Here is a 15,402-nt window from a genome sequence, read left to right as displayed (position 1 = left end):
CACTTCCCTCCCGCTGTTTGTACAAAAAATGGTATTTAACTACTTTATTTTTCTTTACTAACTTTGTTCTTGTATCTTGTACATTCTTTGTAACCATTTCTACCTCATTTTTGCGACAAGTTGTACATGAAGTATTTATTTCATGTCTTTTCAATGTCTGTTTAAAAAAAAAAAAAAAATTGTTTCTTGAACTGTAATGGTCTACCTCAGAAAAGACTGGCTGTATTTTAAAAGAAAGTATTACGCAGTATTAAAAGAGAATACGTAAAACTGAGGGTCTCCTTATGGTTTCTTTGACTGACGTCCAGCTACGTCAAAGACAGGACTGCACATTAGCACAGCCACTGCACTCCATTCAGAGGGAGAAGAGGAGGAGATGTGCGATTGTCTGCCCTGTGGCGTGTGGGTGGAGGAGAGTTAACCGCATTGCTATTGGGGCAGAGTTGTACCAATATTACAGATACAGCGACACAGTCAGTTTCATCCCCTAGGTGGCGCTGTGGAGCTGCGTTGAGAAATTATCCCCAGCGATCTCTTCTCACACACCGTGCAAAGACCAAAGACAAGGAGTGGTGCAGAGATGTTTAAATGTATTTTCAGGGATGGAAATAAGACTCCCATTGCGTAGTGGTTTGATCCATTCCTGGTTTTACTATGAGTAATAAGACCTTGTTGCCTATACACCCTGAAATGTGTGAAACCGCTATGCAACAGGAGTCTTATTTCCATAGAGAGAGCAAAAGCACACTCCTCAATCCTGACCTGAAAACCCCCTGCCTGCCATTCTGTCCTGGATCTCTCTCAAGCAGTGACTGATAATTGTACTGAACTGTGTGGTCTGCTTTGCGATATGCATTACACACGCTCAGCTAGGACCACGTTGAGACCACTGACATTTAAAATCATGACCCCAGATGGATTTCAAACACCTGCCTCCAAACCTCGCCGAATGAAAACACACAAGATTATTCACAGTACAGACCTATAAAACACAAACATTTCCTTATAGAAATAAAACTAAACTGAATTGATAAAAAAAGGCTGCAAATTCCTCTGAATTCCAATGCATTAGCTCCTCTTCTTGAGGTGTTCCACTTGAATTATTTTTAGCTTTTCTTCCAGACTACAAAAATCTTTACAAAAAAAAGCATTATTTGTTACACGGATGGGCAATCCTATGCAACTCTACAGAGATTCATACAAATTTCCAGCCATTATATTAAAGCGTTACCAGAAAAAATAAACAAATTGATCAATTAAACACAGCGATTTCATGCACCTTGAATGCATGCTGATATAATGATGTCTTTAGCGTCACAGGATTCATCGCTCAATTACTGAACATCTTTACTGACAGAGAGCTGATTAAATCACATTAGGCTAACTCACAGATGCTGGGGGATTACCTGCGATTGTTCTGCATGCAGAGAAGTGAAAGGCAACTGTCCTGCCAAGGCAGAAAACTCTATGATACACAATTCAGCGATGGAAATAAAGACTCCCATTGCATCGCATGTTTCTCCCATGCTAGGTTTTACCATGTGCTTGATTAGCCCCTGGGTATAGGTAACAAGCACAGATGTGTCTTGCAAAACTCAGAAGAAAAAACAGCTATGCAATGGGAGCAACTGTGCAGCATTATTATTATTATTATTATTATTATTATTATTAAACATTTATTTTAGTGTTGCACAGCGAGAAAGGTCAGTGTTTTACACTGGGGTTACCAACAAACTTACAGTGCAAGAGAACAGTACAGTATTTTCGATTACACCCATACTGGAGTTGGAACGTGGTTTAAGGTAAAGACACCATGTCATTAAAATGGGTTAAACAGAGGTCAGCGAAGCTGGGTTAAGGCAGATGGAATCCTGTACTTTAAGAACGGTGTTTTATTTTAGGCTACCCAGCTTGGTAAGGTCTCTTTAAATAAACCTCTCTGTTGTGTTCCTCTCACCCCGCACACAGTTGTCTTTTTCACAGCCAGCTGATGACGAGCCTCTCAACGCGACAAAAGTTTTCTATTTATAAAAAAACAAAAACAAAGTCAGCAACAAGGTCTCAAGGCCTTCAATGTTTCCTGCAAACTTAAATACTTAAGAAGCTGTTCTACAGTAAAACTTAAATAGATCCTTTTTTTGGCATATATAAAATGCACATATATATATATATATATATATATATATATATATATATATATATATATACACACACACACACACACACTTCATAACCAAGTTTCTTATTAGTTTTAGAAATACTACAAAGGAACTTGTAATGAATTCAATGACAAGCGTTTAGACACAACGCATTTTTCAACGGCTGACTATGTTTCTTGTAGTAATTCTGAAACTGGGCACTGCTGAGTGTTTCATAGTCATGGATGATGCATCTGTGGCATCTCAAGACCCAGTCGACAAACAGCAGCACACACCTCTTTCTTATTAGATATACTGAACGAGCTATGCATGAAAATCTGACCCCTTTACTACAATCCTCTGTGCGCGCTAATGGAAAGCGGACATTGTTGCGAGTCCTGTTTGTTTACACGAGTCTTAATAATAATAATAATAATAATAATAATAATAATAATAATAATAATTTCCTTACAAAAGTTTACCTTAGCAAAAGCATAGCAAAGTGTAATAAAGCACAGTGAAAGCATGCTGTAGCCCAGCTAATCTTGTAAAGTCCAGAGAGGTACGGTAAAGAATATTTAAAAAGGTGGCAGATCATGGGAAAAGTGCAAAAAGTAACGTGCAAATTCACTGCGGTAAACTTTTCTAAGGGTAATAACAGCAGCATGCACTGCCATTGCGTTGTAGTGCCAGTCTTCACTAGCCTGCTACCGATCCGAGAAACAAAAAGCGTTCGTTCAGCTTTATTAGTTACCAGCCATGGGAAGGCAAGTACGGATAATTACAGTTGTCAATGGAACACTTTTCCTAATTGAACAGTCCTGAGCAGAGCTAATTGGGCAAAGAGCATTTGTAATTGAATAATTAAGTCCGCTAATGGATGTCTGTCATCCATCAGTGACGCACAGACACATTCTTGTTTATTCTTTGCATCGCAACTACAAACAAAATGGCTTTTAATAACCCGGGCCATTGACATTTGAAACCCGACACGAGTCTGGAGGATATTAGTTTAATGTGTGGCTGTTATTCTCGTTCTCTCTCTCGAATCCAGCGTTGGTTTTTACACACAGCGTATAGCCGGGCTGTCGCTTTCTTTTGAAGCGCTATAAAAACTAGATGCCAAAGATTTAAAAAAGTAGGTCAACTCAACCTGTATGCACAGGCATGGAAATAAGACTCCTATTGCATAGCAGTTTCACCCATTCCAGGTTTTACTACCAGCTTGATTAGCCACAGTCTGTATAGGTAACATGCTCAGGTGGGTCTTATTAAACTCATTGCAAAACCAGGAATGGATCAAACTGCTAAGCAATGGGAGACTTATTTCCAGCCCTGATGTGTACTTATACATATCCAAGGTTTGACCTTCACTACATCCCTGTATCTGCTGTAAAACATTCACCCACAGCTATTAAAGACTCAATGATGCTCAATGTAGAAATACTAAAAAGAAACATAATCCTTTCAATGACAAATGTTTTGATAAGACATCTTTTTAAAGGCATCGACACAGTGGAAATGTTTGGGGTTCATCGTTAGCACTTGCTACCTCCCTTTGCACCCTGAAAACAAGCTTGACCTCTTAGCAAGCATGAAGGGGTCTGCCCGAGACAGCTTGCCTGCTTGACTTCAGTTTCCTTACAGTTTTACCACGGAACAGAAAACAGGACTGGTTGCAGCCTACATGGAAACATTCCCTGGAAAAGAGCCTGAACACTACCTAAAATGGATTCCTGATGAGACAGACCAATCACTCTAATAGATTCTGACTACCTCATGACTGAAGAGCACATTCGGAGCCAGGAGGCCTGGGGAAGTGGGGAGGGTGCAATTTGCTCACTTTGAAAAACATACTGAGACCCTCATGCAATCTGTCTCTACGGTCAAGTCAGCTTTGCAGCTTCTCCAGGGGTAATAAGGCCGGAATCTTCAGCCTCCCTGCAGCGTGCGGACTATGGAAATGAAGGCTCACAAACCCAAGCATGCTAATTTCGCTGGCGTTGCACCTGCTGATAAATTGATTAAAAACAAAGCAAACCAAAATAAAACTACAGACTAGCAGGTAAATAACCCCCTCCCCAGGCTCTCATAAAGGTCCTGTAGCGAGCGATCAGGCACACGTCATCACTTCTTGTACTGCAGCCTGAGGTCTCCAAAGTCATCATCCTTTCAGAGTTAGGAAAAGCAGTTTTTCTCATGGGGATCGTTTGTGCTGACAGAAAACCCTGAATCAGACAATGATGTTTTTTGTTTTTTTTGCTTGAGAAATAAACTTGCATTCCTCTGCAAAACTCTTTCGGAAAGACAGCGCTCAGGCTACAAGGAGACACGTTTACCTAACACCCGAATGTTTTTTTTCCTCTGTTGTCGTATGTGTGTGTTTATTTACCATGCTTACTGCTGGTTATTATTCCAGCAAAAGTCATGTTTCTTTTTCAATCACTTCTAAAAGCTGAATTAATTCACTGCTATGTCATTGTAAATATAACTTGTTGCATCCTAGTTCATATTGTATTTTAGTAGTATTATGTGCACTTACTGTAAACTACACTGGATTTAAATATGAAGCTTGCATTGTAACCCTGCAACACCTGTAAATCACCTTGGATAAAGGCATCTGCCAAATAAATATTAAGTCGGGCAGTTTGGCACTTTGTACACATTATTATTATCAAGAAAGCTTCATGCACTGATGTCATCACCAGTGTTTGTTCACGTCCACTAGATTCTCCCTTCTATTTCTATTCATGAAGACTAAACATCCAAATGAGCACTAGCCCATCTCCTCCTCCTATGTTAGAGAACCCTGTCCTTGTTTCATTCAGGTCAAAAAGTGTGGAAGGATTTCTCTCATGCATGAAGTGTCATATCTGGTTTATTTAAAAGATCTTCAAGCACTTAAACCAATCATTGTTTGGCTTAATGTGCCATTCACTGTGTATTTTAAAAACAGAATACAGCTTTCGAGTTCAGGCTGTATTAAAATAATAATTCTTTAGAACCAGTTGGAAGCCGCTCCTGCACACGATTAAATAAAGCTGAAACCAATTACCTCCTTCTCTGGTTACCACTGTTCAAACAAGCTCACATGATCAAAGATCATTTAGACAGAGTTTAATGTCATGCGAGCTTTGGTGAGAATATATACTTTACTGGGAACTCACAATGCTACTCAGGAATTCAATACCGCGAGCATTTGTAATACACTGACTCAGTTACTTCCAGGAACGAGGAGATCAGACAACAGAGAACACAATAGGTACACTACAGAACAGTACCACTGGCTAAAAACTGACACCACTTCAGCAAGGAAGAGACTTCTCACTTTGAACTTCAGCACAGCTTCTGCAGTGAAACCTCATTAACAACTTCTTCATAACTACCACTGGGAGTTAACAGCATGCTGGTCTTATCAGACAGAGGTGGAAATCAGACTCCTCTTGCAGAGCAGTTTCATCCATTCCAGGTTTTAAATCAAGCTTGATTAGCTATCGTGTGTATGGGTAACAAAAGCTCAGGGGCGTGTCTTATTAAACTCATAATAAAACCAGGAATGGGAGTCTTATTCCCATCACTCCAATTAAAACAGAGCTTTGATACGTCTGGGACTGCAGAGGGTGTAGTTAATACTGAATTCAGGGCTGGCTTCAATACTGAAGGTGGCTTTACAGTGGTGTCAACAGCAGCAATCTGAGACTGTAAAAGGATTGGCCTTAATTGCTGTAATACAGAGTTGGCCTTGAAGAAGCATTTTACTGACTAAAGACCGATTATATACCAACATGGATTAATAAAGACTAAAATAACTTCTTAGTAAGCAGCTATTTCTATCGTGGTTTTTTTTTATTATTATTTAAATCAGGCTTTAAAAAGAAACCTTTATTGTATTCTAGAAAAGTTTCTTTCGAAGACAAATTAAGAAAAAAAAACATGCAAACTTTAAAAGGCTGATCAGAACCCTGCACGCCGCTGCCTCTGCTTCGCTGCAATTGCTCTTAACACAGAGCACTGCTGATCAGGCACACCCGCTGCTCCCTCTCCATCAGCTCCCCTGCCCTTCTCCGAACGACTGGCTAAACAGAGCTGCTGCAGAGAATTACACGCAGCTTCACGAGGCCACGAAGCAGCAGCCCACGCCACAGCTTGCTCTGACTTGATATCGCGCAGTACCGGAATGCCAATGCAGACATTATACCTGCATGCGACTTCGAAGTATGGCTGGTCTTCGGATCCCTCATTCTTCTGTATAAAATGACGGGGGGGGGGGGGGGGCGCAGGTTTATTAACCCTTTCAGTCCTGGCATGTTAACATGATGAATCCTAGGTCCCAGTCTGAGATAAGTGCATAAATATATGCAAAAAATATATATATATATATTTTGTTCTGTTCTCATGTAAACTCAATATAAAGGAGTTTATTCTTCCACAAATTATTTGGGACTGAAATGAGTTAAACCAGAGCTGTCAAACCAAAGTCAGAAGAGACCTACCAATAACCAGACACAGAAAGGAACAAAATAATAATAATAATAATCATCATCATCATCATCATCATAATAATCATAATAATGACTACCTGGACTGCACACCTCTTCAGCATTTTTTTGCTCAATAACAAGTTTACATGTTGTAAAGCATTTTGAAGAGCTTCTAACAATAACTACTAGCTGTCCAGCCTTACCCTCTAACCCAAACCGCCACACTGTCAGGACAGCTCTGTACTCAGCTAATCACTCCAGAGCAAAATACAAGAGACTTGCTATTCAAACCTAGAAACAGTCAACACAATCAAGAATATTTAAATGGGATCCTACATGCACCAGGTGTAACGAATTGCTATCTCAGCTCGCTGACTTGCAAGGACAGGCCTGGGCTGGATGCAAACCCGCAAGCCAGGTTCAAAAAGTCTTCAACTGAAGAGCTGGCTCTGCAGGCGAGAGGGAAGATGATGTCCGTGTTATTAACTCGGTAGCCGCTGGGAGGGGATCCATAAGATTTGTGTTTGCTGTTTATTTAGCTTGTAAGTTTCGCGGTGGAGTAAAAGCTCAGTTGATGATCTACCTTCTTGGTTGTGTCTTCATGTGATTTTATTTTAACACTCAGTTACCCTCATGCCCAAGGTAGAGTACACAACCATTTCTACCATCTTTCTGATGATAATATACAGGACTGCAAAAAAGAAAGAAACCACACACACATTCATAATTTCAAAACTTTAAATAAGCACGACCCAGCACGCTACCACTGCCTTTGCAACTTTGCACAGTTCATTATTACAATTGCTTTCTGGTACAAAACATTTACACCGCGCTGCAGTGCAATGACTTGTGAATCTGGCTCACGCTGTCTTTTAAAAGCTGACACTAGACGAGGACCAGGACCCAGGCTGTGAACTCGTGCAGTCAGCTGCTAGCAATCAGAAGCATTTTGAAGTGCGGGACACTTGAAACCTGTGGGGGCCAGTCAGGAATCCTAGCCCGGAGTATGTATCAGCTCTGCTGGATCACTTCCAGATGCGAGGCTGGAGTCTGTTGGCTTTCACTGAAGGTAACCCCCACATTCAGTTTCCAGCCGTCCTGCAAGAAACAGCCTTCCCGGTTCACACAAGTCAAACGGACTTGAGAAATGTGACTGGGGGGGAGGGGGGGGGGGGGCGGGGGGGGAAGAGAACTTTATTTAAAAGATCCAAAAGTTATGCAATCACTTTATTAACAAGAGTAAATATTTAAAATTTCAACATCATTTGTCTTAAAAATAGTTACACAATGTAAAACTCATGCCGATATGACAGATTACTGTGTTAGTGTTAACGATACAAGCATTACTTAGCTGGACAGCTCTTTATACATTAAAAATAAAATTGGCTAAATGCTACAGTAGCACTTGCATTAAAAAACAAAAAAGCACATTTTTACAATATAAGCACCTATAAGGACCCCACACCAGGAAAGCAGAAAATGATGTCTAATTGCTTGGTACCTTTATTGTGTAAAAGACCTTTCGCTCCAGGTTTATCACCCCCCTCCCCACTCCCAAAAAAAAAAAAAAAAAAAGGTAGATCACCTAGAATTTTCAGATTGAGACCATTACAAAAAAAAAAAAAAAATATGAACATAATTTAGATATTTTATTTACATCATGTACATCAAAGAAACTACAAAACGATATCGCAAAAGTCTACCGGAAGCCATCACAGTAGCACAGTAGTATTTCATGTTAGATTTCGAACTGTCACATTTTGCAATTGTCAGTTTTTCATTTAGTATATGGAAAACTACACCGCGGTATGTAATTCAATAGGTTAGCGTAACATTATTCAGCAGGTTGCATTCGACTTTATGAAGCCAATTTGGTTCATTCTAGAGGGAGATGCAAAACATTTGGCCATAGCTGTGCGTGCAAAAGGACTTCACATTGCATCGACTCGTTCACATGTTAACATGCGCCGAACAGAGCATCAGAGACAGGGAAGCAGACAGAACCAGAGTCTGATGGAACAGCAATACTAACCCAGCGTGTGGGAGTTAATACTGAAGCCTTTCTCATAGGACCATCACCACCACAGCTTTCCTGGTGCAGCAACAACAGTGCAAAACTACAAAAGCACACGCCAAGTGAATTTGCCCTATAGTATGGTATTAATAGTATGTAGTTGGTGTAATAATAATTCCCATTTGTTAATGTTTGAAATTATTTTTTTTTTTTAAAGTGCTTTTAAATGTGCTGCCTTGCAGAAAACAGAATGGGAAATGGAAAAGACAGGCAAAGTGCACCAATAGCAAAGTCTTGTTAAAAACAAGCAGGCATCTGCATGATTCGCTTCTCAGACCCTGCGAGACTGTGGTCGAGGAGCACTGGCTGCGCTGCTAATGTACTGCAAGAGCATGCTTTGTTTGTTGTGTTCTCAAGGTCGCGTCAGTATTTCCAGGGAAACGGCAAACGTTATAACTGCAGCTCTGATTGAAGGCATTGATGGGTTGTGTTGCTGAGAGAAGCTAAACCTGGTGCTGCTTTTTAAGAGCACAAAAGAAACGCCTCTCCATACATGGCAGGGAGGGGGGGGAAAAAAACTAAGGTTAGAAATGAATGCATCTCATTGAAAAGGAATATTGTATTGTTTCATAATGGTGCTGCTAACATTTCCAATACAAAATTCAAAGCTCACCTGTCCCCGGTTTGCTATTTATTTGAACACAAGCTGCTTTTTTTTTTCCTTTCTGTATCTCATTCTTTGCTACCGATTCACCTGTATTCAACAAACACTGATAACACCCTTTATTTTTAGTCTGTTGTAATTCTAGTTTTGTCACAGGGCTATGGTAAAAGCATAGTCCACTGTAGTAAAGATGTATGTAAAGCACAGTGAAATCATAGTGAAGCTCAGGTAAGAATGGTTAATCACAGACATGCATGCAACACATGTGTCAGTCTGTTACAGGGAGCCATGGTATTGCTAACTGAACAGCAAAGAGCAGTGAAGTCAACTAACTGGGATGGAAACGAAACTCCCACTGCATGGCAGATTGATCTAATCCAGGATATGTAGATACAACAGAGCTCAGGTTTTCCAAGCACCCAATTCCTCATCCTATATTGTTGAGAGCCACCGGTGGACTGCAAGTTAAGAGGGGAGTTGAAAATCTGTCCTTGTATCTATCAAATTCTCTTTTGTGTTTAACTGAAATCAACAAAAACAGTTACCATGCAGGGGTGAACTGTGCAGCCCTGACGTTTTCAGACCCCGTAATGTTGCGTAAAAACCCTGATCTGAATTTAAAGGCATTCCTCTTTCCCAGGCAGCTTTTGATTTCTTCAAGCGCCGCGCATCTATCATAGAATGAATAACCACTAGGATCACCTGTTTGGACTGCACCGCTTGATCTACACCGGACTCTCCTGATCAACGCACCACGTTACCAGATCCTCAGCTGATGCACTGTCCTTGCACTATTACGATGTCATTGTAGATTATCAATTGCTGTAACCCTGACTTGCTGCATCCTGTTTCATAATGTACTCTAGTAGTATAATTTGCACTTACTGTAAAACTACACTGTGTTTAAATATCGTCCTTGCATTGTAACCCTGTACTGCCCTATAACACTTGCAAGGTCACCTTGGATACAGCCTTCTGCCAAATAAATAATTAAATTCTGTGTCTTAGAACGGCACTCCCTACAGGACAACGCAGACAGACAGCCAGCCAGACGGATGGACGGACGGACAGACAGACGGGTGGACAGATCATTGCCAGCTGCCGCGTCATGTAATCAGCGCTTCCTTCAGACTGCGAGGAGAACGCTGGGTCCTGGAGCCGAGGTTTCTGTGCCCGCGGTTTAATGGCATCAGCAACTGAAACAGCACCCCAATGCCTTTTATGTTGCACATAAATCGCAACCTTTCCCTTCACACAGGGCTGCACATTCATTTCCAAGGCCCCCCGAGTCTAGGGTAGGCGAGTGGGTTTCTTATCCTCCATATTTCCACATTGCATGACAGCTTGAAAATCCGGAGGTCGTATTTCATCCTTTTTCCTATTTGAAGGAGGTGGAGATTTTTTTTTATTTATTTATTTTTTTTAAAATGAAACCTTGAGTAAATGTCCAGGTAACAGATTGAACGTACGTGTCCGAACGACAGCTCATCTGAAGCCTCTGTTAATGGAAGCACAGTGGCTTTTTAAAATGGAGCTGGTACAGGTCATTTTTTTGATGTCCTGTCTGTATGACAGTGTCATACAGACAGGACAGCAGAATAAAACGCAAGATGGGCAGCCTCTTAAAAAGGAGTGCTAATTAGGGATTTTAGATTCAGTTTTAAAACATGTTGTAACCAATCAAAAATCAAGTAAGACATGAGGAGAAGGACCTACATTAGAGTGATGTTACTTTATGATGCACTACAATAATGTGGGTGAGACTGCAAGTGTGCAAAACAAATGTGTACGCAGAAAAGGCTACTGTTTAAACACTACAGCCGCCTGCTCTACTTGACATGCATTCTCTTTGACAATGGTAAAACATTGAGGAACAACTGTGATCTGTTAACACTCGGGCAAATATTAAACCTGCAAAGCTCGAAACTGTTCACATTCCTAATGCTAAGTAATCTATCAGCACAAACAGCATTTGCAACAGTACAAAACAAAACAAAGAAACAGGAATGCGCAGTTCAACAGGAATTTTTTTTTTTGCTGGCTTTATGAAAAATGAGTCTGTGCTTGCTTGAAAATAATAATAATAATAATAATAATAATAATAATAATAATATGAAGCTGATTCTCTATAGCATATGCAAACTGCAACTGCTTGGATTTGCAATCAGACCTCGGCTGACACAATCACGCCCATTCAGTTATTTTGTTGCGAGAGTTGTCAAGTTTAATAGCTCACATGCTGCATGGCCATGCAAGGAAAGCATTAAAAAAAATAAGCTTTAATTGGCACCACAGTTCTGTTTCACTGCTCAAGCAATCAGGGTTTAACTGCCTGTTAGAATGAATGCCATCTCACATGCAGCATAAGTAAACTGGGGGGGGGGGAGAGCTCTCCAGATATGAAACACACTCTGCTGTGTAAATGGGCCTTAACTCATTCGCAATGCAAACGGAATCCTTCACATACTCAGATATATAAAAGCTGCATTTACACTTCCTCACTCTTCCAATAGAAGTAATTTAACCCTCATTTTATTTCAGGTTTCTCAACGCGGTCGCTCCTGGGTCATGGAGAGACACAGACCCTCTGTAGGGTTTTTGCTACTAAATATTGTAAAAAAAAAAAAAAATCAATGAAATAAATGAAATAATTTTATTGTATGCTTTAGAGTGATATACTTTAGAAAGTCTAATCCAGACAAAAATGAATTGAATAAAACAGCCTTATTTAATTTCTAGCAAATCCGGGGCTCGCAATAGCAAATCACTGTAGTTTATAAAACACACACGCACATACACCATGTTTAAGAACATAACCAAACTACACGTACTGGTGAATATCATAGTGTGGTTAAAGTGATGTCTACACAGTGCCACCTAGTGGAAATGCAGAGTATTGTCAACTACTGGTCCTCACCCAGCCACAGAAATAAACACACAAATGAATGAAGTGATATTGTGTATGTGCAAAATGCTGGCCACGTTCCATCACACAAGTGGCTGTGCTTCAGTGTTGGTTGCTGGGTGTTTCCAAATAATCATTTGTATTATTTATTCCTAATCCAATTATTTTTTTTTAACAATTCAATTTTGCACCGGATAAATATAAATCTGAACCTACCCCTCCTCTCCTGTTCCAACCTAAAAGATCTATACTTTGTGCAACTGCTGTACCTAATTCCCTTGCAGAAATGGCATCATTTCCCCAAATACACAATGAAAGACTTTTAGCCCTAATTGAGGGCCATGTTTCAGTGCGTAGCGGCAGGTTTTGATTAGGGAGAGTAAGCGGGATTGCTTTGGGAAGGCTTTCTAATTCTGGAGACACTGACTCACTCACCTACTCTACTGCATTGCTGGCTGCAGCTGCTGCACGGGAGAACGTCAGCATGGTCTGTATCCACTTCCTGTCAGGGTCCTGTGATTTACAGCAGGCAGGACGGGAAGGGGCACATACAGCAGTTGTGTACGGCTCTGTGTGTAATTGGCTATTTTTATTTGAAGCCGGCACAGAAGATTTGTAGGTTCAGCAAAAGGTCACGTCTGTTCTATAAAAGAACCCCCCCCCCCCACTCCAAAAAAAAAAAAAAATCACTACCTCCAGCTGTCATGTTATGCTGGGCTTTTAGTTTATTACAATTTTTAAAAACCACAACGGTGTGTATGTATAACAGAATATTTCTTACAAACACCAGGTTCTCTGCCAGAGTCACGCCAAAGGTTACTAAAACCACGTTCTCATCCACCCCAGTCTATAAAGCACAATCTCATCTCGTTCCCAGTATCAAACTGGGGCTGCCTGCCGCCCACTCCATCTGCATCCTACAACACAATAGGCAGCCCAACGTACTGATCACTTTTCTGCATATTGCCACTGATAAAATCAACTCTCCCACTGTACCTCCAGTGTTTCCTTGATGATAGAATGTATCTACAGCACTCTGTTCTGCCTACGGAGTTCACAACCCACTCACGACCTTGGCATTCTCAGCCCCTTACATCAGCGCGGGCTGTAGAGACTGAGTTCTGCCAGCCCGGGATCCTGACTAGGGCTGACTGACATGTGAAAATCAGACTGACCTTGATTTGCTGCTGATGGAAGCGAACAGGTTTTCAAGTCAGTCCCGGAGGACATACTGTTTCACTGCAATCAGCTACAAAGCCGGCGCTGGCTTCATTCTTCAGCTAATTTGATCTGGGTGACCCTGGGGTTTGCCGAGGTTAAACAACTAAACCGTAGGCTTCATTTTAGGGCATTCATTTAGAGGGTTCCAATCAGCTAAACTTTCTTTAAAATGTTGCTGCGCAGGCACAACAGAGACGGCTATGTTGGGCATTTTGCTATGTATATTTATTCTTCTATTTAAATAAATGTAAAGGAACTTTGTAATGAGTGACTGGATGCAGCAGCTGCCAACGCAGGCAGAAATCTTGACTAATTATAGAAACTGGCTAATTTTGGTAATATCAACCTCTTCCACACAGTCTCTCAAAAAGGCAGCTGACATTTGCTCAGCATCACAGCGACTCCAGACACGACACTTCGCTCTGGGGCCGTGCTGTTAATTCCTCAGCGACTGTGAATATCTTAACAGCCTGCTTATCTCATTAGCATCGCCAGCAGATACACCGCCCTGATGACCTCTCCAGGGCGAGGTCATCCCCTCGTATTTTAAACATTTAAAACCTACAGGAATCCCCGAGCTTTAACACCTTTGTTGACACTTGGTAAACGCAGCAATTAAAATGAATGTCTGGCAATGATAAGGGATGGACGCTATAAAACTGCATATAAATACGTTTGTATAAGTGTGTGCGGATGTATTGCTTATACTGTGCAATCAACTGAAAAGTTGGTTTAAGAGAAAACTTTGAATGCATCTATATCTCTATAAATCTTGTACTTTGCTTGAACAAAAGTTATTGTATTTCTTGCTCTTATTGTATTACTTGTATTGTAACACTTGAAATGTATTTGCTTACGAATGTAAGTCGCCCTGGATAAGGGCGTCTGCTAAGAAATAAATAATAATAATAAATCTATATATATATATATATATATATATATATATATATAAATTACATGGATATTATATATGTAAGATCTGCATAACAGCTGTATATTCCTCTGTGTGTGTGTGTGTACAGCAAAGTAGAAGGCTCTGTTAGCTGTTCAAACCTTTCCCTAACCTAGTTTACTGATTTACTGAATTTAGAAAGCATGCTATACAAAGGTTGGATGAGACTGTCCTTTCGTCACTGGTACATTCCCACAGGAGGGCATGTGTGACGTGCTGACAGGTCCCTACGACCTGAACCCACCAGGCTGAGTCAGTCTCCAAACACCTGGAATGGTTACAAAGCGCAGTTTGAACAAGGATAATGGGTCAGATTTTGTACTTCTATATTAAACCAGGAATAATCCCATTGAGACCGGGGTCTTCGTTTACAAGGGTGTCCTGGAAAGATGAGCAGCGACAGCCAGCAGAAATCTCACATCACTGAAAACAGCCTACCTCACTCTAATGAAACGAGACCATACATTCAATCAGAAACATTCACACTTCGATTGTTCTTGAAACCTACATGTGAATCTTAGTCACGGTTTTACGTTTAGCTGATGCAGTTGGGTTATTTATCGGATGCACGATCATATCCTGGGTATTCTGGTCCAGACTATTCCATGCCATAAAATACCAAATACTGATCGGCCAACCCAGGACCTTCTCCAAGGCACTTGATTAGTAAGAGCAAGAGTAGATTGTATCTACCTGTAATTTTAAAACTGTGGTAACCTACTGTAGCAACAGTCCTATTACAGTTTTGCACACAAAACATACCCTGTGCAGTTTTACAATTCAACGACATCCCATTTAAAGAAGCCAGTAACTGGCAGTGATGGGTTTGAGTGGCATTCTAATACAAATAAATATCACTATAATCAAGCAAACTGGTCAAAACCACAAATAAACAATACATTAAAAATGACACGCACCTGAATGGTTTGGATCTATTTATTTTAATGCAAGATGTTTGTTTGGTTTATTTTTTTTTTTACAATAACCTTGATGCACAACCTTCGCAAATCTGGTCCCAAGTCCTTGT

General features: G+C 40.6%; 1 long non-coding RNA gene across 3 annotated transcripts in view; it reads right to left on the bottom strand.

The window, feature by feature from the left end:
- The window catches only part of LOC131709227 (uncharacterized), a 103,415-nt gene that overhangs the window by 78,861 nt on the left and 9,152 nt on the right, over positions 1 to 15,402 (bottom strand). Inside the window, exon 5 of one of the 3 annotated variants that reach the window (XR_009311426.1) lies at positions 7,540 to 7,772. The exons of the other annotated variants lie outside the window; for them this stretch is intronic. This is a non-coding gene — a long non-coding RNA (uncharacterized LOC131709227). Of the gene's footprint in view, positions 1 to 7,539; positions 7,773 to 15,402 lie in introns of those variants that run through there. 3 annotated transcript variants of the gene reach the window in all.

Source organism: Acipenser ruthenus, chromosome 42 (genome assembly GCF_902713425.1).
Source record: "Acipenser ruthenus chromosome 42, fAciRut3.2 maternal haplotype, whole genome shotgun sequence".
Lineage (NCBI taxonomy): Eukaryota > Metazoa > Chordata > Actinopteri > Acipenseriformes > Acipenseridae > Acipenser > Acipenser ruthenus.
Note: the sequence above shows the minus strand (reverse complement) of the source record. Positions and strands in the feature narration are given on the sequence as shown.